Raw genomic sequence first — 24,314 nt, forward strand, 5'->3', positions numbered from 1 at the left:
GAATAGCTGGAAATCTCCGTCTAAAACTGAAATGAACGTATGCTTCAGATTGCTCTGCTGTGTGTTCGCTTACCTAAGGGAATTGAATCTGCCTTGAGATTCAGAGAGTGAGAAGCGCGTTTCTTTTATGAGCTGCGTTTGGATATTCCAGAGTGAATGAAAGTAAACGCTGTATTGAGAAATATCTGCTTCTATAACCAAAACGGAGCAACCTAACAGAACGGCCTTCAATGTGTGCGTTCAACTTACAGAGTTAAACTGATGTGTGTTTGCAGGAGTTTGTAAACCCTTTCCGACAAGAAGCAAAAAACGCATTTTTCCTGCCAAATCCAAGCATTTCAGAAATAGCTGGAAATCTCCGTCTAAAATTCAAAACGAACTTATCCTTCAGACTGCTCTGCTGTGTGTTCGCTTAGCTAAGGGAGTTGAATCTGCCTAGAGTTTCAGAGAGTGAGAAGCGCGTTTCTTCTAGGAGCTGCGTTTAGATATTACAGAGTGAATGGGAGTAAACGCTGTATTGAGAAATATCTGATTCTAAAACCAAAACGGAGCAACTTAGCAGAACGGCCTTCAATGTGTGCGTTCAACTTACAGAGTTAAACTGATGTGTGTTTGCAGGAGGTTGTAAACCCTTTCTGAGAAGAAGTGGAAAACGCATTTTCCAGCAAAATCCAATCATTTCAGCAATAGTTGGAAATCTCCGTCTAAAGCTTAAAACGAACGTATCTTTCAGACTACTCTGCTGTGTGTTCGCTTACCTAAGGGAGTTGAATCTGCCTTGAGATTCGGAGAGTCAGAAGCGTGTTTCTTCTAGGAGCTTCGTTTTGATAGTTCTGAGTGAATGGGAGTTAACGCTGTATTGAGAAATATCTGCTTCTAAAACCAAAACGGAGCAACCTAACAGAACGGCTTTCAATGTGTGCGTTCAACTTACAGAGTTAAACTGATGTGTGTTTGCAGGAGTTTGTAAACCCTTTCTGTGAAGAAACGGAAAACGCATTTTTCCAGCCAAATCCAAGCATTTCAGGAATAGCTGGAAATCTCCGTCTAAAACTCAAAACGAACGTATCCTTCAGACTACTCTGCTGTGTGTTCGCTTATATTAGGGACCTGAATCTGCCTTGAGATTCAGAGAGTGAGAAGCGCGTTTCTTCTAGGAGCTGCGTTTTCATATTCAAGATTGAATGGGAGTAAACGCTGTATTGAGAAATATCTGCTTCTAAAACCAAAACGGAGAAACCTAACAGAACGGCCTTCAATGTGTGTGTTCAACTTACAGAGTTAAACTGATGTGTGTTTGCAGGAATTTTTAAACCCTTTCTGTGAAGAAGTGGAAAACGCATTTTCCATCAAATCCAAGCATTTCAGGAATAGCTGGAAATCTCCGTCTAAAACTCAAAACGATCGTATCCTTCAGACTGCTCTGCTGTGTGTTCGCTTAGCTAAGGCAGCTGAATCTGCCTTGAGATTCAGAGAGTGAGAAGCGCATTTCTTCTAGGAGCTGCGTTTGGATATTCCAGAGTGAATGGGAGTAAACGCTGTATTTAGAAACATCTGCTTCTAAAACCAAAACGGAGCAACCTAACAGAACCGCCTTCAATGTATGCATTCAACTTAAAAAGGTAAACTGATGTGTGTTTGCAGGAGTTTGTAAACCCTTTCTGTGAAAAAGCGGAAAACGCATTTTTCAAGCCAAATCCAAGCATTTCAGAAATACCTGGACATCTCCGTCTAAAACTCAAAATGAACGTATCCTTCAGACTGCTCTGCTGTGTGTTCTCTTAGCTAAGGCAGTTGAATCTACCTTGAGATTCAAAAAGTGAGAACCGCGTTTCTTCTAGGAGCTCCGTTTAAATATCCCAGTCAATAGGAGTAAACGCTATATTGAGAAATATTTGCTTCTGAAACCAAAACGGAGCAACCTAACAGAACGGCCTTCAATATGTTCGTTCAACTTACAGAGTTAAACTGATGTGTGTTTGCAGGAGGTTGTAAACCCTTTCTGTGAAAAAGCGGAAAACGCATTTTTCCATCCAAATCCAAACATTTTAGAAATAGCTGGAAATCTCTGTCTAAAACTCAAAACCAACGTATCCTTCAGACTGCTCTGCTGTGTGTTCGCTTACCTAAGGGAGTTGAATCTGCCTTGAGTTTCAGAGAGTGAGAAGCGCGTGTCTTTTAGGAGCTGCGTTTGGATATTCCAGAGTGAATGGGAGTAAACGCTGTATTGAGAAATATCTGCTTCTAAAACCAAAACGGAGCAACCTAACAGAACTGCCTTCAATGTGTGCGTTCAACTTACAGAGTTAAACTGATGTGTGTTTGCAGGAGTTTGTAAACCCTTTCCGTGAAAAAGTGGAAAACACATTTTTCCAGCCAAATCCAAGCATTTCAATAAGCGCTGGAAATCTCCGTCTAAAACTCAAAACGAACCTATCCTTCAGAATGCTCTGCTGTGAATTCGCTTTGCTAAGGGAGCTGAATCTGCCTGGAGTTTCAGAGAGTGAGAGGCGTGTTTCTTCTAGGAGCTGCGTTTGGATATTCCAGAGTGAATGAGAGTTAATGCTGTATTGAGAAATATCTGCTTCTAACACCAAAACGGAGCAACCTAACAGAACGGCCTTCAATGTGTGCGTTCAACTTACAGAGTTAAACTGATGTGTTTGCAGGAGTTTGTAAACCCTTTCTGTCAAGAAGCGAAAAACGCATTTTTCCTGACATATCCGTGCATTTCAGAAATAGCTGGAAATCTCCGTCTAAAACTCAAAACGAACGTATCCTTCAAACTGCACTTCTGTGTGTTTGCTTAGCTAAGGGAGCTGAATCTGCCTTGAGATTCAGAGAGTGAGAAGCGCGTTTCTTCTAGGAGCTGCGTTTCGATATTACAGAGTGAATGGGAGTAAACGCTGTATTGAGAAATATCTGATTCTAAAACCAAAACGGAGCAACATAACAGAACGGCCTTCAATGTGTGCATTTAACCTACAGAGTTAAACTGATGTGTGTTTGCAGGGGTTTGTAAACCCTTTCGTTGAAGAAGCGAAAAACGCATTTTTCCAGCCAAATCCAAGCATTTCACAAATAGCTGGATATCTCCGTCTAAAACTCAAAACGAACGTATGCTTCAGACTGCTCTGCTGTGTGTTCGCTTACATAACGGAGTTGAATCTGCCTTGAGATTCAGAGAGTGAGAAGCGCGTTTCTTGTAGGTGCTGCGTTTGGATATTCCAGAGTAAATGGGAGTAAACGCTGTATTGAAAATTATCTGCTTCGAAAACCAAAACAGAGCAACCTAACAGAACGGCCTTCAATGTGTGCATTCAACTTAAAGAGTTAAACTGATGTGTGTTTGCAGGAGTTTGTAAACCCTTTCTGTGAAGAAGCGGAAAACGCATTTTTCAAGCCAAATCCAAGCATTTCAGAAATAGCTGGACATATCCGTCTAAAACTCAAAACAAACGTATCCTTCAGACTGCTCTGCTGTGTGTTCTCTTAGCTAAGGCAGGTGAATCTACCTTGAGATTCAAAAAGTGAGAACCGCGTTTCTTCTAGGAGCTGGGTTTAAATATTCCAGAGTCAAAGGGAGTAAACGCTATATTGAGAAATATTTGCTTCTAAAGCCAAAACGGAGCAACCTTACAGAACGGCCTTCAATATGTGCGTTCAACTTACAGAGTTAAACTGATGTGTGTTTGCAGGAGTTTGTACACCCTTTCTGTGAAGAAGCGGAAGACGCATTTTTCCATCCAAATCCAAGCATTTTAGAAATAGCTGGACATCTCCGTCTAAAACTCAAAACGAACGTATTCTTCAGACTGCTCTGCTGTGTGTTCGCTTACCTAAGGGAGTTAAATCTGCTTGAGATTCAGAGAGTGAGAAGCGCGTTTCTTCTAGGAGCTGCGTTTGGATAGTCCAGAGTAAATGGGAGTTAACGCTGTATTGAGAAATATCTGCTTCTAAAACCAAAACGGAGCAACCTAACAGAACGGCCTTCAATGTGTGCGTTCCACTTACAGAGTTAAACTGATGGGTGTTTGCAGGAATTTGTAAACCCTTTCTGTGAAGAAGCGGAAAACGCATTTTTCCAGCGAAATACAAGCATTTCAGAAATACCTGGAAATCTCCGTCTAAAACTCAAAACGGACGTATCCTTCAGACTGCTATGCTGTGTGTTCGCTTAGCTAAGGGACCTGAATCTGCCTTGAGATTCAGAGAGTGAGAACCGCGTTTCTTGTAGGAGCCGCGTTTGGATATTCCAGAGTGAATGGGAGTAAACGCTGTATTGAGAAATATCTGCTTCTAAAACCAAAACGGAGCAACCTAACAGAACGGCCTTCAATGTGTGCGTTCATCCTAAAGAGTTAAACTGATGTGTGTTTGCAGGAGTTTGTAAACCCTTTCTGTGAAGAAGCCGAAGAAGCATTTTTCCAGCCAAATCCAGGCATTTCAGAAATAGATAGACATCTCCGTCTAAAACTCAAAACGAACGTATCCTTCAGACTGCTCTGCTGTGTGTTCGCTGACCTAAGGGAGTTGAATCTGCCTTGAGATTCAGAGAGTGACAAGCCCGTTTCTTCTAGGAGCTGCGTTTGTATAGTCAAGAGTGAATGGGAATTCACGCTGTATTGAGAAATATCTGCTTCTAAAACCAAAACGGAGCAACCTAACAGAACGGCCTTCAATGTTAGCGTTTATCCTAAAGAGTTAAACTGATGTGTGTTTGCAGGAGTTTGTAAACCCTTTCTGTGAAGAAGCGGAAAACTTATTTTTCCAGCCAAATACAAGCATTTCAGAAATAGCTGGAAATCTCCGTCTATGACTCAAAACGAACGTATCCTTCAGACTTCCCTGCTGTGTGTTCGCTTACCTAAGGGAATTGAATCTGCCTTGAGATTCAGAGAGTGAGAAGCGCGTTTGTTCTAGAAGCTGCGTTTGGATATACCAGAGTGAATGAGAGTTAACGTTGTATTGAGAAATATCTGCTTCTAAAAGCAAAACGGAGCCACCTAACAGAACGGCCTTCAATGTGTGCGTTCAACTTACAGAGGTAAACTGATTTGTGTTTGCAGGAGATTGTAAACCCTTTCTGTGAAGAAGCGGAAAACGAATTTTCCAGCCAAATCCAAGCATTTCAGGAATAGCTGGAAATCTCCGTCTAAAAGTGAAATGAACGTATAGTTCAGACTGCTCTGCTGTGTGTTCGCTTACCTAAGGGAATTGAATCTACCTTGAGATTCAAAAAGTGAGAACCGCGTTTCTTTTATGATCTGCGTTTGGATATTCCAGAGTGAATGAAAGTAAACGCTGTATTGAGAAATATCTGCTTCTAAAACCAAAACGGAGAAACCTAACAGAACGGCCTTCAATGTGTGCGTTCAACTTACAGAGTTAAACTGATGTGTGTTTGCAGGAATTTGTAAACCCTTTCTGTGAAGAAGTGGAAAACGCATTTTCCAGCCAAATCCAAGCATTTCAGGAATAGCTGAAAATCTCAGTCTAAAACTCAAAACGAACGTATCCTTCAGACTGCTCTGCTGTGTGTTCGCTTAGTTAAGGGACCTGAATCTGCCTTGAGATTCAGAGTGAGAAGCACGTTTCTTCTAGGAGCTGCGTTTGGATATTCCAGAGTGAATGGGAGTAAACGCTGTATTGAGAAATATCTGCTTCTAAAACCCAAACGGAGCAACCTAACAGAACGGCCTTCATGATGTGCGTTCAACTTACAGAGTTAAACTGATGTGTGTTTGCAGGAGTTTGTAAACCCTTTCTGTGAAGAAGCGGAAAACGCATTTTTCCAGCCAAATCCAAGCATTTCAGAAATAGCTGGAAATCTCCGTCTGAAACGCAAAACGAACGTATCCTTCAGACTGCTCTGCTGTGAGTTCGCTTATTTAAAAGGATTGAATCTGCCTTGAGATTCAGAGAGTGAGAAGCGCGTTTCTTCTTGGAGCTGCGTTTAAATAGTCCAGAGTGAACGGGAGTTAACGATGTATTGAGAAATATCTGCTTCTAAAACCAAAACGGAGCAACATAACAGAACGGCCTTCAATGTGTCCGTTTAACTTACAGAGTTAAACTGATGTGTGTTTGCAGGAGTTTGTAAAACCTTTCTGTGAATAAGCAGAAAACGCATTTTTCCAGCCAAATCCAAGCATTTCAGAAATAGCTGGAAATCTCTGTCTAAAACTCAAAACGAACGTATCCTTCAGATTGCTCTGTTGTGTGTTCTCATAGCTAAGGCAGTTGAATCTACCTTGAGATTCAAAAATGAGAACCACGTTTCTTCTAGGAGCTGCGTTTAGATATTCCAGAGTTAATGGGAATAAACGCTGTATTGAGAAGTAACTGCTTCTATAACCAAAATGGAGCAACCTAAGAAAACGGCCTTCAATGTGTGCGTTCAACTTAAAGCGTTAAACTGATTTGTGTTCGCAGGAATTTGTAAACCCATTCTGTGAAGAAGCGGAAAACGCATTTTGCCAGCCAAATCCAAGCATTTCAAAAATAGCTGGAAATCTCCGTCTAAAACTCAAAACGAACGTATCCTTCAGACTGCTCTGCTGTCTTTTCGCTGAGCTAATTGAGCTGAATTTGCCTTGAGATTCAGAGAGTGAGAAGCCCGTTTCTTCTAGGAGCTGCGTTTGGATATTCCAGAGTGAATGGGAGTAAACTCTGTATTGAGAAATATCTGCTTCTAAAACCAAAACGGAGCAACCTAACAGAACGGCCTTCAATGTGTGCGTTCAACTTACAGAGTTAAACTGATGTGTGTTTGCAGGAGTTTGTAAATTTTCTTCTAAGAAGAATCGGAAGACGCATTTTTCCAGCCAAATCCAAGCATTTCAGGCATAGCTGAAAATCTCCGTCTAAAACTCAAAACGAACGTATCCTTCAGACTACTCTGCTGTGTGTTCTCGTACCTAAGGGACCTGAATCTGCCTTGAGATTCAGAGAGTGAGAAGTGCGTTTCTTTTAGGAGCTGCGTTTAGATATTCCAGAGTGAATGAAAGTAAACGCTGTATTGAGAAATATCTGCGTCTAAAACCAAAACGGAGTAAGCTAACAGAACGGCCTTCGATGTGTTCGTTCCACTTACAGAGATAAACTGATGTGTGTTTGCAGGAGTTTGTAAACCATTTCTGTGAAGAAGCGGAACACGCATTTTTCCAGCCAAATTCAAGCATTTCAGAAATAGCTGGAAATCTTTGTCTAAAACTCAAAACGAACGTATCTTTCAGACTGCTCTGCTGTGTGTTCTCTTAGCTAAGGCAGTTGAATCTACCTCGAGATTCAACAAGTGAGAACCGCGTTTCTTCTAAGAGCTGCGTTTAGATATTCCAGAGTGAATGGGAGTAAACGCTCTATTGAGAAATATCTGCTTCTAAAACCAAACCGGAGCAACCTAACAGAACGCCTTCAATGTGTTCGTTCAACTTACAGAGTTAAACTGATGTGTGTTTGCAGGAGTTAGTAAACCCTTTCTGTGAAGAAGCGGAAAACGCATTTTTCAAGCCAAATCTAAGCATTTCAGAAATAGCTGGACATCTCCGTCTAAAACTCAAAACGAACGTATCCTTCACACTGCTCTGCTCTGTCTTCGCTTAGCTCAGGGAGCTGAATCTGCCTTGAGATTCAGAGAGTGAGAAGCGCGTTTCTTCTAGGAGATGCGTTTGGATATTCCAGAGTGAATGGGAGTAAACGCCGTATTGAGAAATATCGACATCTAAAAGCAAAACGGAGCAACTTACAGAGCGGATATAAATGTGTGCGTTCAACTTAAAGAGTTAAACTCGTGTGTTTGCTGGAGTTTGTAAACACTTTCTGTGAAGAAGCGGAAAACGCATATTTCCTGACTAATCCAAGCATTTCAGAAATAGCTGGAAATCTCCGTCTAAAACCCAAAACGAACCTATCCTCCAGACTGCTCTGCTGTGTGTTCGCTTAGCTAAGGAAGTTGAATCTGCTTTGAGATTCAGAGTGAGAACCGCGTTTCTTCTAAAAGCTGCGTTTCGATATTCCAGAGTGAATGGGAGTAAACGCTGTATTGAGAAATATCTGCTTCTAAAACCAAACCGGAGCAACCAAACATAACGCCTTCAATGTGTTCGTTCAACTTACAGAGTTAAACTCATGTGTGTTTAAAGGAATTTGTAAACCCTTTCTGTGAAGAAGAGGAAATCACAATTTTCCAGCCAAATACATGCATTTCAGAAATAGGTGGAAATCTCCGTCTAAAACTCAACACGAACGTATCCTTCAGACTGCTCTGCTGTGTGTTCGCTTACATAACGGAGTTGAATCTGCCTTGAGATTCAGAGAGTGAGAAGCGCGTTTCTTATAGGTGCTGCGTTTGGATATTCCAGAGTAAATGGGAGTAAACGCTGTATTGAAAAATATCTGCTTCTAAAACCAAAACAGAGCGACCTAACAGAACGGCCTTCAATGCGTGCATTCAACTTAAAGAGTTAAACTGATGTGTGTTTGCAGGAGTTTGTAAACCCTTTCTGTGAAGAAGCGGAAAACGCATTTTTCAAGCCAAATCCAAGCATTTCAGAAATAGCTGGACATCTCCGTCTAAAACTCAAAACGAACGTATCCTTCAGACTGCTCTGCTGTGTGCTCTCTTAGCTAAGGCAGTTGAATCTACCTTGAAATTCAAAAAGTGAGAACCGCGTTTCTTTTAGGAGCTGCGTTTAAATATTCCAGAGTCAATGGGAGTAAACGCTATATTGAGAAATATTTGCTTCTAAAACCAAAACGGAGCAACCTAACAGAACGGCCTTCATTGTGTGCGTTCAACTTACAGAGTTAAACTGATGTGTTTTTCGAGGAGTTTGTAAACCCTTTTCCATGAAGAAGCGGAAAACGCATTTTTCCATCCAAATCCAAGCATTTCAGAAGTAGCTGGAAATCTCCGTCTAAAACTCGAAACGAACCTATGCTTCAGACTGCTCTGCTGTGTGTTCGCTAAGGTAAGGGAGCTGAATCAGCCTTGAGTTTCAGAGAGTGAGAAACGCGTTTCTTCTAGGAGCTTCGTTTAAATATTCCAGAGTGAATGGGAGTAAACGCTGTATTGAGAAATATCTGCCTCTAAAACCAAAACGGAGCAACATAACAGAACGGCCTTCAATGTGTGCATTCAACCTACAGAGTTAAACTGACGTGTTTTTGCAGGAGTTTGTAAACCCTTTCTGTGAAGAAGCGGAAAACGCATTTTTCCAGCCAAACCCAAGCATTTCAGAAATAGCTGGAAATCTCCGACTAAAACTCAAAACGAAGGTATTCTTAAAACTGCTCTGTTGTGTGTTCGCTTACCTAAGGGAGTTGAATCTGCCTTGAGATTCAGAGAGTGAGAAGCGCGTTTCATGTAGAAGCTGCGTTTGGATATTCCAGAGTGAATGAGAGTTAAGGCTGTATTGAGAAATATTTGCTTCTAAAAGCAAAACGGAGCAACCTAACAGAACGGGCTTCAATGTGTTCGTTCAACTTACAAAGTTAAACTGATGTGTGTTTGCAGGAGTTTGTAAACCCTTTCCGTGAAGAAGAGGAAGACGCATTTTTCCAGCCAAATCCAAGCATTTCCGAAAGAGCTGAAAATCTCCGTCTAAAACTCAAAACGAACGTATCCTTCAGAATGCTCTGCTATGTGTTCGCTTAGCTAAGGGAACTGAATCTGTCTTGAGATTCAGAGAATGAGAAGCGTGTTTGTTCTAGGAGCTGCGTTTGCATATTCCAGAGTGAAAGGGAGTAAACGCTGTATTGAGAAATATCTGCTTCTAAAACCAAAACGGAGATACCTAACAGAAAGGCCTTCAATGTGTGCGTTCAACGTACAGAGTTAAACTGATGTGAGTTTGCAGGAGATTGTAAACACTTTCTGTAGAGAAGCAGAAAACGCATTTTTCCAGCCAAATCCAAGCATTTCAGAAATAGCTGGAAATCTCCGTCTAAAACTCAAAAGGAACGTATCCTCCATACTGCTCTGCTGTGTGTTCTCATAGGTAAGGGACCTGAATCTGCCTTGAGATTCAGAGAGTGAGAAGCCCGTTTCTTTTAGGAGCTGCGTTTGGATATTCCAGAGTGAATGGGAGTAAACGCTGTATTGAGAAATATCTGCTTCTAAACCCAAAAGAAAGCAACGTACCAGAGAGGCCTTCAATGTGTGCATTCCACTTACAGAGTTAAACTGATGTGTGTTTGCAGGAGTTTGTTAACCCTTTCTGAAAAGAAGGGAAAAACGCATTTTCCAGCCAAATCCAAGCATTTCAGGGATAGCTGGAAATCTCCGTCTAAAACTCAAAACGAACGTATCCGTCAGACTGCTCTGCTGTGTGTTCGCTTAACTAAGTGAGTTGAATCTGCCTTGAGATTCAGAGAGTGAGAAGCGCGTTTCTTCTAGGAGCTGCGTTTGGATATTCCAGAGTGAAAGGGAGTAAACGCTGTATTGAGAAATATCAGCTTCTAAAACCAAAACGGAGGAACCTAACAGAACGGCCTTCAATGTGTGCGTTCAACTTACAGAGTTAAACTGATGTGAGTTTGCAGGAGATTGTAAACACTTTCTGTAGAGAAGCGGAAAACGCATATTTTCTGCCAAATCCAAGCATTTCAGAAATAGCTGGAAATCTCTCTCTAAAACTCAAAACGAACGTACACTTCAGACTGCTCTGCTGTGTGTTCGCTTACCTAATGGAGTTGAATCTGCCTTGAGATTAAGAGAATGAGAAGCGCGTTTCTATTACGAATTGGGTTTGGATATCCCAGAGTGAATAAAAGTAAACGCTGTATTGAGAAATATCTGCTTCTAAAACCAAAACGGAGCAACCTAACAGAACGGCGTTCAATGGGTGCGTTCAACTTACAGAGTTAACCTGATGTGTGTTTGCAGGAATTTTTAAACCCTTTCTGTGAAGAAGCGGAAAACGCATTTTTCCAGCCAAATCCAAGCATTTCACGAATAGCTGGAAATCTCCGTCTAAAACTCAAAACGAACGTATCCTTCAGACTGCTCTGCTGTGTGTTTGCTTAGATAAGGGACCTGAATTTGCCTTGAGATTCAGAGAGTGAGAAGCGCGTTTCTTCTAGGAGCTGCGTATTCATATTCAAGATTGAATGGGAGTACACGCTGTATTGAGAAATATCTGCTTCTAAAACCAAAACGGAGCAACCTAACAGAACGGCCTTCAATGTGTGCGTTCAACTTACAGAGTTAAACTGATGTGTGTTTGCAGGAGTTTGTAAACCCTTTCTGAGAAGAAGCGGAAAACGCATTTTCCAACCAAATCCAAGCATTTCAGGAATAGCTGGAAATCTCCGTCTAAAACTCAAAACGAACGTATCCTTCAGACTGCTCTAGTGTGTGTTCGCTTACCTAAGGGAGTTGAACCTGCCTTGAGATTCAGAGAGTGAGAAGCGCGTTTCTTCTAGGAGCTGCGTTTGGATATTCCAGAGAGAATGAGAGTTAATGCTGTATTGAGAAATATCTGCTTCTAAACCCAAAACGGAGCAACCTAAAAGAACGGCCTTCAATGGGTGCGTTCAACTTACAGAGTTAAACAGATGTGTTTTTTCAGGAGTTTGTAAACCCTTTCCGTGAAAAAGCGGAAATCGCATTTTTCCAGCCAAATCCAAGCATTTCAGAAGTAGCTGGAAATCTTTGTTTAAAACTCAAAAGGAACCCATCCTTCAGACTGCTCTGCTGTGTGTTCGCTTACCTAAGGGAGCTGAATCTGCCTTGAGATTCAGAGAGTGAGAAGCGTGTTTCTTCTAGGAGCTTCGTTTGGATATTCCAGAGTGAATGGGAGTAAACGCTGTATTGAGAAATATGTGCTTCTAAAACCAAAACGAAGCAACCTAACAGAACGGCCTTCAATGTGTGCGTTCAACCTACAGAGTTAAACTGATGTGTGTTTGCAGGAGTTTGTAAACCCTTTCTGTGAAGAAGCGGAAAACGCATTTTTCAAGCCAAATCCAAGCATTTCACGAATAGCTGGAAATCTCCGTCTAAAACTCAAAACGAACGTATGTTTCAGACTGCTCTTCTGTGTGTTCTCTTAGCTAAGGCAGTTGAATTTACCTTGAGATTCAAAAAGTGAGAACCGCGTTTCTTCTAGGAGCTGCGTTTAAATATTTTAGAGTGAATGGAAGTAAACGCAGTATTGAGAAATATCTGCTTCTAAAACCAAAACGGATCAACCTACAAGAGGGGCGTTCAATGTGTGCGTTCAACTTACAGTGTTAAACTGATGTGTGTTTGCAGGAGCTTGTAAACCCTTTCTGTGAAGAAGCGGAAAACTTATTTTTCCAGCCAAATCCAAGCATTTCAGAAATAGCTGGACATCTCTGTCTAAAACTAAAAACGAACGTATCCTTCAGACTGCTCTGCTGTGTGTTCGCTTACCTAAGGGAGTTGAATCTGCCTTGAGATTCAGAGAGTGAGAAGCGCGTTTCTTCTAGGAGCTGCGTTTGGATAGTCCAGAGTAAATGGGAGTTAACGCTGTATTGACAAATATCTGCTTCTAAAACCGAAACAGAGCAACCTAACAGAACGGCCTTCAATGTGTGCGTTCCACTTACAGAGTTAAACTGATGGGTGTTTGCAGGAATTTGTAAACCCTTTCTGTGAAGAAGCGGAAAACGCATTTTTCCAGCGAAATCCAAGCGTTTCAGGAATAGCTGAAAATCTCCGTCTAAAACTCAAAACGGACGTATCCTTCAGACTGCTATGCTGTGTGTTCGCTTAGCTAAGGGACCTGAATCTGCCTTGAGATTCAGAGAGTGAGAACCGCGTTTCTTCTAGGAGCTGCGTTTGGATATTCCAGAGTGAATGGGAGTAAACGCTGTATTGAGAAATATCTGCTTCTAAAACCAAAACGGAGCAACCTAAGAGAACGGCCTTCAATGTGTGCGTTCATCCTAAAGAGTTAAACTGATGTGTGTTTGCAGGAGTTTGTAAACCCTTTCTGTGAAGAAGCGGAAAACTTATTTTTCCAGCCAAATCCAAGCATTTCAGAAATAGCTTGAAATCTCCGTCTAAAACTCAAAACGAACGTATCCTTCAAACTGCTCTGCTGTGTGTTCGCTTAGCTAAGAAAGCTGAATCTGCCTTGAGATTCAGAGAGGGAGAAGCGCGTTTCTTCTAGGAGCTGCGCTTGGATATTCCAGAGTGAATGAGAGTTAACGCTGTATTGAGAAATATCTGCTTCTAAAACCAAAACGGAGCAACCTAACAGAACGGCCTTCAATGTGTGCGTTCAACTTAGAGAGTTAAACGGATCTGTGTTTGCAGGAGTTTGTCAACCCTTTCTGTCAATAAGCGGAAAACGCATTTTTCCTGCCAAATCCAAGCATTTCAGAAATAGCTGGAAATCTCCGTCTAAAACTCAAAACGAACGTATCCTTCGGACTGCTGTGCTGTGTGTTCGCTTAGCTAAGTGAGCTGAATCTGCCTTGAGATTCAGAGAGTGAGAAGCCCGTTTCTTCTAGGAGCTGCGTTTGGTTATTCCAGAGTGAATGGGATTAAACGCTGTATTGAGAAATATCTGCTTCTAAAACCAAAACGGAGCAACATAACAGAACGGCCTTCAAGGTGTGCGTTCAACTTACAGAGTTAAACTGATGTGTGTTTGCAGGAGTTAGTAAACCCTTTCTGAGAAGAAGCGGAAAACGCATTTTCCAGCAAAATCCAAGCATTTTAGAAATAGCTGGAAATCTCCGTCTAAAACTCAAAATGAACGTATCCTTCAGACTGCTCTGCTGTGTGTTCGCTTACCTAAGGGAGTTGAATCTGCCTTGAGATTCAGAGAGTGAGAAGCGCGTTTTTTCTAGGAGCTGCGTTTGGATATTCCAGAGTGAATGAGAGTTAACCCTGTATTGAAGAATATCTGCTTCTAAAACAAAAACGGAGCAACCTAACAGAACGGCCTTCAATGCGTGCGTTCAACTTACAGAGGTAAGCTGATGTGTGTTTGCAGGAGTTTGTAAACCCTTTCCGTCAAGAAGCGGAAAACGCATTTTTCCTGTCATATCCGTCCATTTCAGAAATAGCTGGAAATCTCCGTCTAAAACTCAAAACGAACGTATCTTTCAGACTGCTCCACTGTGGGTTCGCTTAGCTAAGTGAGCTGAATCTGCCTTGAGATTCAGAGAGTGAGAAGCGCGTTTCCTCTAGGAACTTCGTTTGGATATTCCAGAGTGTATGAAAGTAAACGCTGTATTGAGAAATATCTGCTTCTAAAACCAAAACAGACCAACCTAACAGAACGGCCTTCAATGTGTGCGTTCAACATACAGAGTTAAACTGATGTGTGTTTGCAGGAGTTTGTTAACCCTTTCTGAAAAGAAGGGGAAAACCCATTTTACAGCCAAATCCAAGCATTTCAGGAATAGCTGGAAATCTCCGTCTAAAACTCAAAACTAACGTACACTTCAGACTGCTCTGCTGTGTGTTCGCTTACCTGAGGGAGTTGAATCGGCCTTGAGATTCAGAGAGTGAGAAGCGCGTTTTTTCTAGGAGCTGCGTTTGGATATTCCAGAGTGAATGAAAATAAACGCTTTATTGAGAAATATCTGCTTCTAAAATTAAAACGGAGCAACCTAACAGAACGGCCTTCAATGGGTGCGTTCAACTTACAGAGTTAAACTGATGTGTGTTTGCAGGAGTTTGTAAATTTTTTTTCTGAGAAGAAGCGGAAAACGCATTTTCCAGCCAAATCCAAGCATTTCAGGAATAGCTGGATATATCCGTCTAAAACTCAAAACGAACGTATCCTTCAGACTGCTCTGCTGTGTGTTCGCTTAGATAAGGGACCTGAATCTGCCTTGAGATTCAGAGAGTGAGAAGCGCGTTTCTTCTAGTAGCTGCGTTTTTATATTCAAGATTGAATGGGAGTAAACGCTGTATTGACAAATATCTGCTTCTAAAACCAAAACGGAGCAACCTAACAGAACGGCCTTCAATGTGTGCGTTCAACTTACAGAGTTAAACTGATGTGTGTTTGCAGGAGTTTGTAAACCCTTTCTGAGAAGAAGCGGAAAACGCATTTTCCAGCCAAATCAAAGTATTTCAGGAATAGCTGGATATCTCCGTCTAAAACTCAAAACGAACATATCCGTCAGACTGCTCTGCTGTGTGTTCGTTTACCTAAGTGAGTTGAATTTGCCTTGAGATTCAGACAGTGAGAAACGCGTTTCTTTTAGGAGCTGCGTTTGGATATTCCAGAGTGAATGGGAGTAAACGCTGTATTGAGAAATATCTGCCTCTAAAACCAAAACGGAGCAACCTAACAGAACGACCTTCAATGTGTGCGTTCAACCTACAGAGTTAAACTGATGTGTGTTTGCAGGAATTTGTAAACACTTTCTTTGAAGAAGCGGAAAACGCATTTTTCAAGCCAAATCCAAGCATTTCAGAAATAGCTGGACATCTCCGTCTAAAACTCAAAACGAACGTATCCTACATACTGCTCTGCTGTGTTTTCTCTTAGCTAAGGCAGTTGAATCTAACTTGAGATTCAAAAAGTGAGAACCGCGTTTCTTCTAGGAGCTGCGTTTGGATATTCCAGAGTGAATGGGAAGTAAACGCTGTATTTAGAAATATCTGCTTCTAAAACCAAAACGGAGATAACTAACAGAGCGGCCTTCAATGTGTGCGTTACACTTAAAGAGCTAACTGAGGTGGGTTTGCAGGAGTTTGTAAACCCTTTCTGAGAAGAAGCGGAAAACGCATTTTCCAGACAAATACAGCATTTCAGGAATAGCTGGAAATCTCCGTCTAAAACTGAAATGAACGTATGCTTCAGATTGCTCTGCTGTGTGTTCGCTTACCTAAGGGAATTGAATCTGCCTTGAGATTCAGAGAGTGAGAAGCGCGTTTCTTTTATGAGCTGCGTTTGGATATTCCAGAGTGAATGAAAGTAAACGCTGTATTGAGAAATATCTGCTTCTATAACCAAAACGGAGCAACCTAACAGAACGGCCTTCAATGTGTGCGTTCAACTTACAGAGTTAAACTGATGTGTGTTTGCAGGAGTTTGTAAACCCTTTCCGACAAGAAGCAAAAAACGCATTTTTCCTGCCAAATCCAAGCATTTCAGAAATAGCTGGAAATCTCCGTCTAAAATTCAAAACGAACTTATCCTTCAGACTGCTCTGCTGTGTGTTCGCTTAGCTAAGGGAGTTGAATCTGCCTAGAGTTTCAGAGAGTGAGAAGCGCGTTTCTTCTAGGAGCTGCGTTTAGATATTACAGAGTGAATGGGAGTAAACGCTGTATTGAGAAATATCTGATTCTAAAACCAAAACGGAGCAACTTAGCAGAACGGCCTTCAATGTGTGCGTTCAGCTTACAGAGTTAAACTGATGTGTGTTTGCAGGAGGTTGTAAACCCTTTCTGAGAAGAAGTGGAAAACGCATTTTCCAGCAAAATCCAATCATTTCAGCAATAGTTGGAAATCTCCGTCTAAAGCTTAAAACGAACGTATCTTTCAGACTACTCTGCTGTGTGTTCGCTTACCTAAGGGAGTTGAATCTGCCTTGAGATTCGGAGAGTGAGAAGCGTGTTTCTTCTAGGAGCTTCGTTTTGATAGTTCTGAGTGAAGGGGAGTTAACGCTGTATTGAGAAATATCTGCTTCTAAAACCAAAACGGAGCAACCTAACAGAACGGCTTTCAATGTGTGCGTTCAACTTACAGAGTTAAACTGATGTGTGTTTGCAGGAGTTTGTAAACCCTTTCTGTGAAGAAACGGAAAACGCATTTTTCCAGCCAAATCCAAGCATTTCAGGAATAGCTGGAAATCTCCGTCTAAAACTCAAAACGAACGTATCCTTCAGACTACTCTGCTGTGTGTTCGCTTATATTAGGGACCTGAATCTGCCTTGAGATTCAGAGAGTGAGAAGCGCGTTTCTTCTAGGAGCTGCGTTTTCATATTCAAGATTGAATGGGAGTAAACGCTGTATTGAGAAATATCTGCTTCTAAAACCAAAACGGAGCAACCTAACAGAACGGCCTTCAATGCGTGTGTTCAACTTACAGAGTTAAACTGATGTGTGTTTGCAGGAATTTTTAAACCCTTTCTGTGAAGAAGTGGAAAACGCATTTTCCATCAAATCCAAGCATTTCAGGAATAGCTGGAAATCTCCGTCTAAAACTCAAAACGATCGTATCCTTCAGACTGCTCTGCTGTGTGTTCGCTTAGCTAAGGCAGCTGAATCTGCCTTGAGATTCAGAGAGTGAGAAGCGCATTTCTTCTAGGAGCTGCGTTTGGATATTCCAGAGTGAATGGGAGTAAACGCTGTATTTAGAAACATCTGCTTCTAAAACCAAAACGGAGCAACCTAACAGAACCGCCTTCAATGTATGCATTCAACTTAAAAAGGTAAACTGATGTGTGTTTGCAGGAGTTTGTAAACCCTTTCTGTGAAGAAGCGGAAAACGCATTTTTCAAGCCAAATCCAAGCATTTCAGAAATACCTGGACATCTCCGTCTAAAACTCAAAATGAACGTATCCTTCAGACTGCTCTGCTGTGTGTTCTCTTAGCTAAGGCAGTTGAATCTACCTTGAGATTCAAAAAGTGAGAACCGCGTTTCTTCTAGGAGCTCCGTTTAAATATCCCAGAGTCAATAGGAGTAAACGCTATATTGAGAAATATTTGCTTCTGAAACCAAAACGGAGCAACCTAACAGAACGGCCTTCAATATGTTCGTTCAACTTACAGAGTTAAACTGATCTGTGTTTGCAGGAGGTTGTAAACCCTTTCTGTGAAAAAGCGGAAAACGCATTTTTCCATCCAAATCCAAGCATTTTAGAAATAGCTGGACATCTCCGTCTAAAACTCAAAACGAACGTATCCTTCAGACTGCTCTGCTGTGTGTTCGCTTACCTAAGGGAGTTGAATCTGCCTTGGGATTCAGAGTGAGAAGCGCATTTCTTCTAGGAGCTGCGTTTGGATAGTCCAGAGTAAACGGGAGTTAACGCTGTATTGAGAAATATCTGCCTCTAAAACCAAAACGGAGCAACCTAACAGAACGGCCCTCAATGTGTGCGTTCCACTTACAGAGTTAAACTGATGGGTGTTTGCAGGAATTTGTAAACCCTTTCTGTGAAGAAGCGGAAAACGCATTTTTCCAGCGAAATCCAAGCATTTCAGGAATAGTTGGAAATCTCCGTCTAAAACTCAAAACGGACGTAACCTTCAGACTGCTATGCTGTGTGTTCGCTTAGCTAAGAGACCTGAATCTGCCTTGAGATTCAGAGAGTGAGAACCGCGTTTCCTCTAGGAGCCCCGTTTGGATATTCCAGAGTGAATGGGAGTAAACCCTGTATTGAGAAATATCTGCTTCTAAAACCAAAACGGAGCAACCTAACAGAACGGCCTTCAATGTGTGCGTTCAACTTACAAAGTAAAACTGATGTGTCTTTGCAGGAGTTTGTAAACCCTTTCTGTGAAGAAGCGGAAAACGCATTTTTCCAGCGAAATCCAAGCATTTCAGGAATAGCTGGAAATCTCCGTCTAAAACTCAAAACGGACGTATCCTTCAGACTGCTATGCTGTGTGTTCGCATAGCTAAGGGACCTGAATCTGCCTTGAGATTCAGAGAGTGAGAAGTGCGTTTCTTTTAGGAGCTGCGTTTAGATATTCCAGAGTGAATGAAAGTAAACTCTGTATTGAGAAATATCTGCTTCTAAAACAAAAACGGAGCAACCTAACAGAACGGCCTTCTATGTGTTCGTTCCACTTACAGAGATAAACTGATGTGTGTTTGCAGGAGTTTGTAAACCCTTTCTGTGAAGAAGCGGAAAACGCATTTTTCCAGCCAAATTCAAGCATTTCAGAAATAGCTGGAAATATCCGTCTAAAACTCAAAACGAACGTATCTTTCAGACTGCTGTGCTGTGTGTTCTCTTAGCTAAGGCAGTTGAATCTACCTTGAGATTCAACAAGTGAGAACCGCGTTTCTTCTAAAAGCTGCGTTTAGATATTTCAGAATGAATGGGAGTAAACGCTGTATTGAGAAATATCTGCTTCTAAAACCAAAACGGAGCAACCTAACAGAACGCCTTCAATGTGTTCGTTCAACTTACAGAGTTAAACTGATGTGTGTTTGCAGGAGTTAGTAAACCCTTTCTGTGAAGAAACGGAAAACGCATTTTTCCAGCGAAATCTAAGCATTTCAGAAATAGCTGGACATCTCCGTCTAAAACTCAAAACGAACGTATCCTTCAGACTGCTCTGCTCTGTGTTCGCTTAGCTCAGGGAGCTGAATCTGCCTTGAGATTCAGAGAGTGAGAAGTGCGTTTCTTCTAGGAGCTGCGTTTGTATAGTCAAGAGTGAATGGGATTAAACGCTGTATTGAGAAATATCTGCTTCTAAAACCAAAACAGAGCAACGTAACAGAACGGCCTTCAACGTGTGCGTTCAACCTACAGAGTGAAACTGATGTGTGTTTGCAGGAATTTGTAAACCCTTTCTGTGAAGAAACGGAAAACGCATTTTGCCAGCCAAATCCAAGCATTTCAGGAATAGCTGGAAATCTCCGTCTAAAACTCAAAACGAACGTATCCTTCAGACTACTCTGCTGTGTGTTCGCTTACCTAAGGGAGTTGAATCTGCCTTGAGATTCAGAGTGTGAGAAGCGCGTTTCTTTTAGGAGCTGCGTTTGGATATTCCAGAGTGAATGGGAGTAAACGCTGTATAGAGAAATATCTGATTCTAAAACCAAAACGGAGCAACCTAACAGAACGGCCTTCAATGTGTGGGTTCAACCTAAAGAGATAAACTGATTTTTGTTTGCAGGAGTTTGTAAACCCTTTCTGTGAAGAAGCGGAAAACGCATTTTTCCAGCCAAATCCAAGCATTTCAGAAAGAGCTGGAAATCTCCGTCTACAACTCAAAACGAACATATCCTTCAGAATGCTCTGCTGTGTGTTCGCTTAGGTAAGGGAGCTGAATCTGCCTTGAGTTTCAGAGAGTGAGAAGCGTGTTTCTTCTAGGAGCTTCGTTTGGATATTCCAGAGTGAATGGGATTAAACGCTGTATTGAGAAATATCTGCTTCTAAAACCAAAACGGAGCAACTTAACAAAACGGCCTTCAATGTGTGCGTTCAACTTACAGAGGTAAACTGATGTGTGTTTGCAGGAGTTTGTAATCCCTTTCTGTGAAGAAGCGGAAAACGCATTTTTCCAGCCAAATCCAAGCATTTCAGAAATAGCTGGACATCTCCGTCTAAAACTCAAAACGAACGTATCCTTCAGAATGCTCGGCTGTGTGTTCGCTTACCTAAGGGAGTTGAATCTGCCTTGAGATTCAGAAAGTGAGAAGCGCGTTTCTTATAGGAGCTGCGTTTGTATAGTCCAGAGTGAATGGGAGTTTACGCTGTATTGAGAAGTATCTCCTTCTAGAACCAAAGCGGAGCAACTTAACAAAACAACCTTCAATGTGTGCGTTCAACTTACAGAGTTAAACTGATGTGTGTTTGCAGGAGTTTGTAAACCCTTTCTGAGAAGAGGGAGAAAACGCATATTCCAGCCAAATCCAAGCATTTAGGGATAGCTGGAATTCTCAGTCTAAAACTCAAAACGAACGTACACTTCAGACTGCTCTGCTGTGTGTTAGCTTACCTAAGGGAGTTGAATCTGCCTTGAGATTCAGAGAGTGAGAAGCGCGTTTGTTCTAGGAGCTGCGTTTGGATATTCCAGAGTGAATGAAAGTAAACGCTGTATTGAGAAATATCTGCTTCTAAAACCAAAACGGAGCAACCTAACAGAACGCCTTCAATGTGTTCGTTCAACTTACAGAGTTAAACTGATGTGTGTTTGCAGGAGTTAGTAAACCCTTTCTGTGAAGAAGCGGAAAACGCATTTTTCCAGCGAAATCTAAGCATTTCAGAAATAGCTGGACATCTCCGTCTAAAACTCAAAACGAACGTATCCTTCAGACTGCTCTGCTCTGTGTTCGCTTAGCTCAGGGAGCTGAATCTGCCTTGAGATTCAGAGAGTGAGAAGTGCGTTTCTTCTAGGAGCTGCGTTTGTATAGTCAAGAGTGAATGGGATTAAACGCTGTATTGAGAAATATCTGCTTCTAAAACCAAAACAGAGCAACCTAACAGAACGGCCTTCAACGTGTGCGTTCAACCTACAGAGTGAAACTGATGTGTGTTTGCAGGAATTTGTAAACCCTTTCTGTGAAGAAACGGAAAACGCATTTTGCCAGCCAAATCCAAGCATTTCAGGAATAGCTGGAAATCTCCGTCTAAAACTCAAAACGAACGTATCCTTCAGACTACTCTGCTGTGTGTTCGCTTACCTAAGGGAGTTGAATCTGCCTTGAGATTCAGAGTGTGAGAAGCGCGTTTCTTTTAGGAGCTGCGTTTGGATATTCCAGAGTGAATGGGAGTAAACGCTGTATAGAGAAATATCTGATTCTAAAACCAAAACGGAGCAACCTAACAGAACGGCCTTCAATGTGTGGGTTCAACCTAAAGAGATAAACTGATTTTTGTTTGCAGGAGTTTGTAAACCCTTTCTGTGAAGAAGCGGAAAACGCATTTTTCCAGCCAAATCCAAGCATTTCAGAAAGAGCTGGAAATCTCCGTCTACAACTCAAAACGAACATATCCTTCAGAATGCTCTGCTGTGTGTTCGCTTAGGTAAGGGAGCTGAATCTGCCTTGAGTTTCAGAGAGTGAGAAGCGTGTTTCTTCTAGGAGCTTCGTTTGGATATTCCAGAGTGAATGGGATTAAACGCTGTATTGAGAAATATCTGCTTCTAAAACCAAAACGGAGCAACTTAACAAAACGGCCTTCAATGTGTGCGTTCAACTTACAGAGGTAAACTGATGTGTGTTTGCAGGAGTTTGTAATCCCTTTCTGTGAAGAAGCGGAAAACGCATTTTTCAAGCCAAATCCAAGCATTTCAGAAATAGCTGGACATCTCCGTCTAAAACTCAAAACGAACGTATCCTTCAGAATGCTCGGCTGTGTGTTCGCTTACCTAAGGGAGTTGAATCTGCCTTGAGATTCAGAAAGTGAGAAGCGCGTTTCTTATAGGAGCTGCGTTTGTATAGTCCAGAGTGAATGGGAGTTTACGCTGTATTGAGAAGTATCTCCTTCTAGAACCAAAGCGGAGCAACTTAACAAAACAACCTTCAATGTGTGCGTTCAACTTACAGAGTTAAACTGATGTGTGTTTGCAGGAGTTTGTAAACCCTTTCTGAGAAGAGGGGGAAAACGCATATTCCAGCCAAATCCAAGCATTTAGGGATAGCTGGAATTCTCAGTCTAAAACTCAAAACGAACGTACACTTCAGACTGCTCTGCTGTGTGTTAGCTTACCTAAGGAAGTTGAATCTGCCTTGAGATTCAGAGAGTGAGAAGCGCGTTTGTTCTAGGAGCTGCGTTTGGATATTCCAGAGTGAATGAAAGTAAACGCTGTATTGAGAAATATCTGCTTCTAAAACCAAAACGGAGCAACCTAACAGAACGGCCTTCAATGGGTGCATTCAACTTACGGAGTTAAACTGATCTGTGTTTGCAGGGATTTTTAAACCCTTTCTGTGAAGAAGCAGAAAACGCATTTCTCCAGCCAAATCCAAGCATTTCAGGAATAGCTGGAGATCTCCGTCTAAAACTCAAAACAAACGTATCCTTCAGACTGCTCTGCTGTGTGTTCTCTTAGCTAAGGCAGTTGAATCTACCTTGAGATTCAAAAAGTGAGAACCGCGTTTCTTCTAGGAGCTGCGTTTTTATATTCAAGATTAAATGGGAGTAAACGCTGTATTGAGAAATATCTGCTTCTAAAACCGAAACGGAGAAACCTAACAGAACGGCCTTCAATGTGTGCGTTCAACTAACAGAGTTAAACTGATGTGTGTTTGCAGGAGTTTTTAAACCCTTTCTGTGAAGAAGTGGAAAACGCATTTTCCAGCCAAATCCAAGCATTTCACGAATAGCTGGAAATCTCAGTCTAAAACTCAAAACGAACGTATACTTCAGACTGCTCTGCTGTGTGTTCGCTTAGTTAAGGGACCTGAATCTGCCTTGAGATTCAGAGTGAGAAGCACGTTTCTTCTAGGAGCTGCGTTTAAATATTCCAGAGTGAATGGGAGTAAACGCTGTATTGAGAAATATCTGCTTCTAAAACCCAAACGGAGCAATCTAACAGAACGGCCTTCAATGTGTGCGTTCAACTTACAGAGTTGAACTGATGTGTGTTTGCAGGAGTTTGTAAACCCTTTCTGAGAAGAAGCGGAAAACGCATTTTCCAGCCAAATCCAAGCATTTCAGGAATAGCTGGAAATCTCCGTCTAAAACTCAAAACGAACGTATGATTCAGACTGCTCTGCTGTGTGTTCGCTTACATAACGGAGTTTAATCTGCCTTGAGATTCAGAGTGAGAAGCGCGTTTCTTATAGGTGCTGCGTTTGGATAGTCCAGAGTAAACGGGAGTTCACGCTGTATTGAGAAATATCTGCTTCTAAAACCAAAACGGAGCAATCTAACAGAACGGCCTTCAATGTGTGCGTTCAACTTACAGAGTTAAACTGATGTGTGTTAGCAGGAGTTTGAAAACCCTTTCTGTGAAGAAGCGGAAAACGCATTTTTCCAGCCAAATCCTAGCATTTCAGAAATAGCTGGTCATCTCCGTCTGAAACTCAAAACGAACGTATCCTTCAGACTGCTCTGCTGTGAGTTCGCCTATTTAAGGGGGTTGAATCTGCCTTGAGAGTCAGAGAGTGAGCAGCCCGTTTCTTCTTGGAGCTGCGTTTGGATAGTCCAGAGTGAACGGGAGTTAACGATGTATTGAGAAATATCTGCTTCTAAAAGCAAAACGGAGCCACCTAACAGAACGGCCTTCAATGTGTGCGTTCAACTTACAGAGTTAAACTGATGTCTGTTTGCAGGAGTTTGTAAACCCTTTCCGTGAAGAAGCGGAAAACTTATTTTTCAAGCCAAATCCAAGCATTTCAGAAATAACTGGAAATCTCCGTCTAAAACTCAAAACGAACCTATCCTTCAGACTGCTCTGCTGTGTGTTCGCTTACCTAAGGGAGCTGCATCTGCCTTGAGTTTCAGAGAGTGAGAAGCGAGTTTCTTCTAGGAGCTGCGTTTGGATATTACAGAGTGAATGGGAGTTAACGCTGTATTGAGAAATATTTGCTTGTAAAACCAAAACGGAGCAACCTAACAGAACGGCCTTCAATGTGTGCGTTCATCTTACAGAGTTAAACTGATGTGTGTTTGCAGGAATTTGTAAACCCTTTCTGTGAAGAAGCGGAAAACGCATTTTTCCAGCCAAATCCAAGCATGTCAGAAATA

The sequence above is a fragment of the Callithrix jacchus genome, chromosome 5, assembly GCF_049354715.1.
Source record: "Callithrix jacchus isolate 240 chromosome 5, calJac240_pri, whole genome shotgun sequence".
NCBI lineage: Eukaryota > Metazoa > Chordata > Mammalia > Primates > Cebidae > Callithrix > Callithrix jacchus.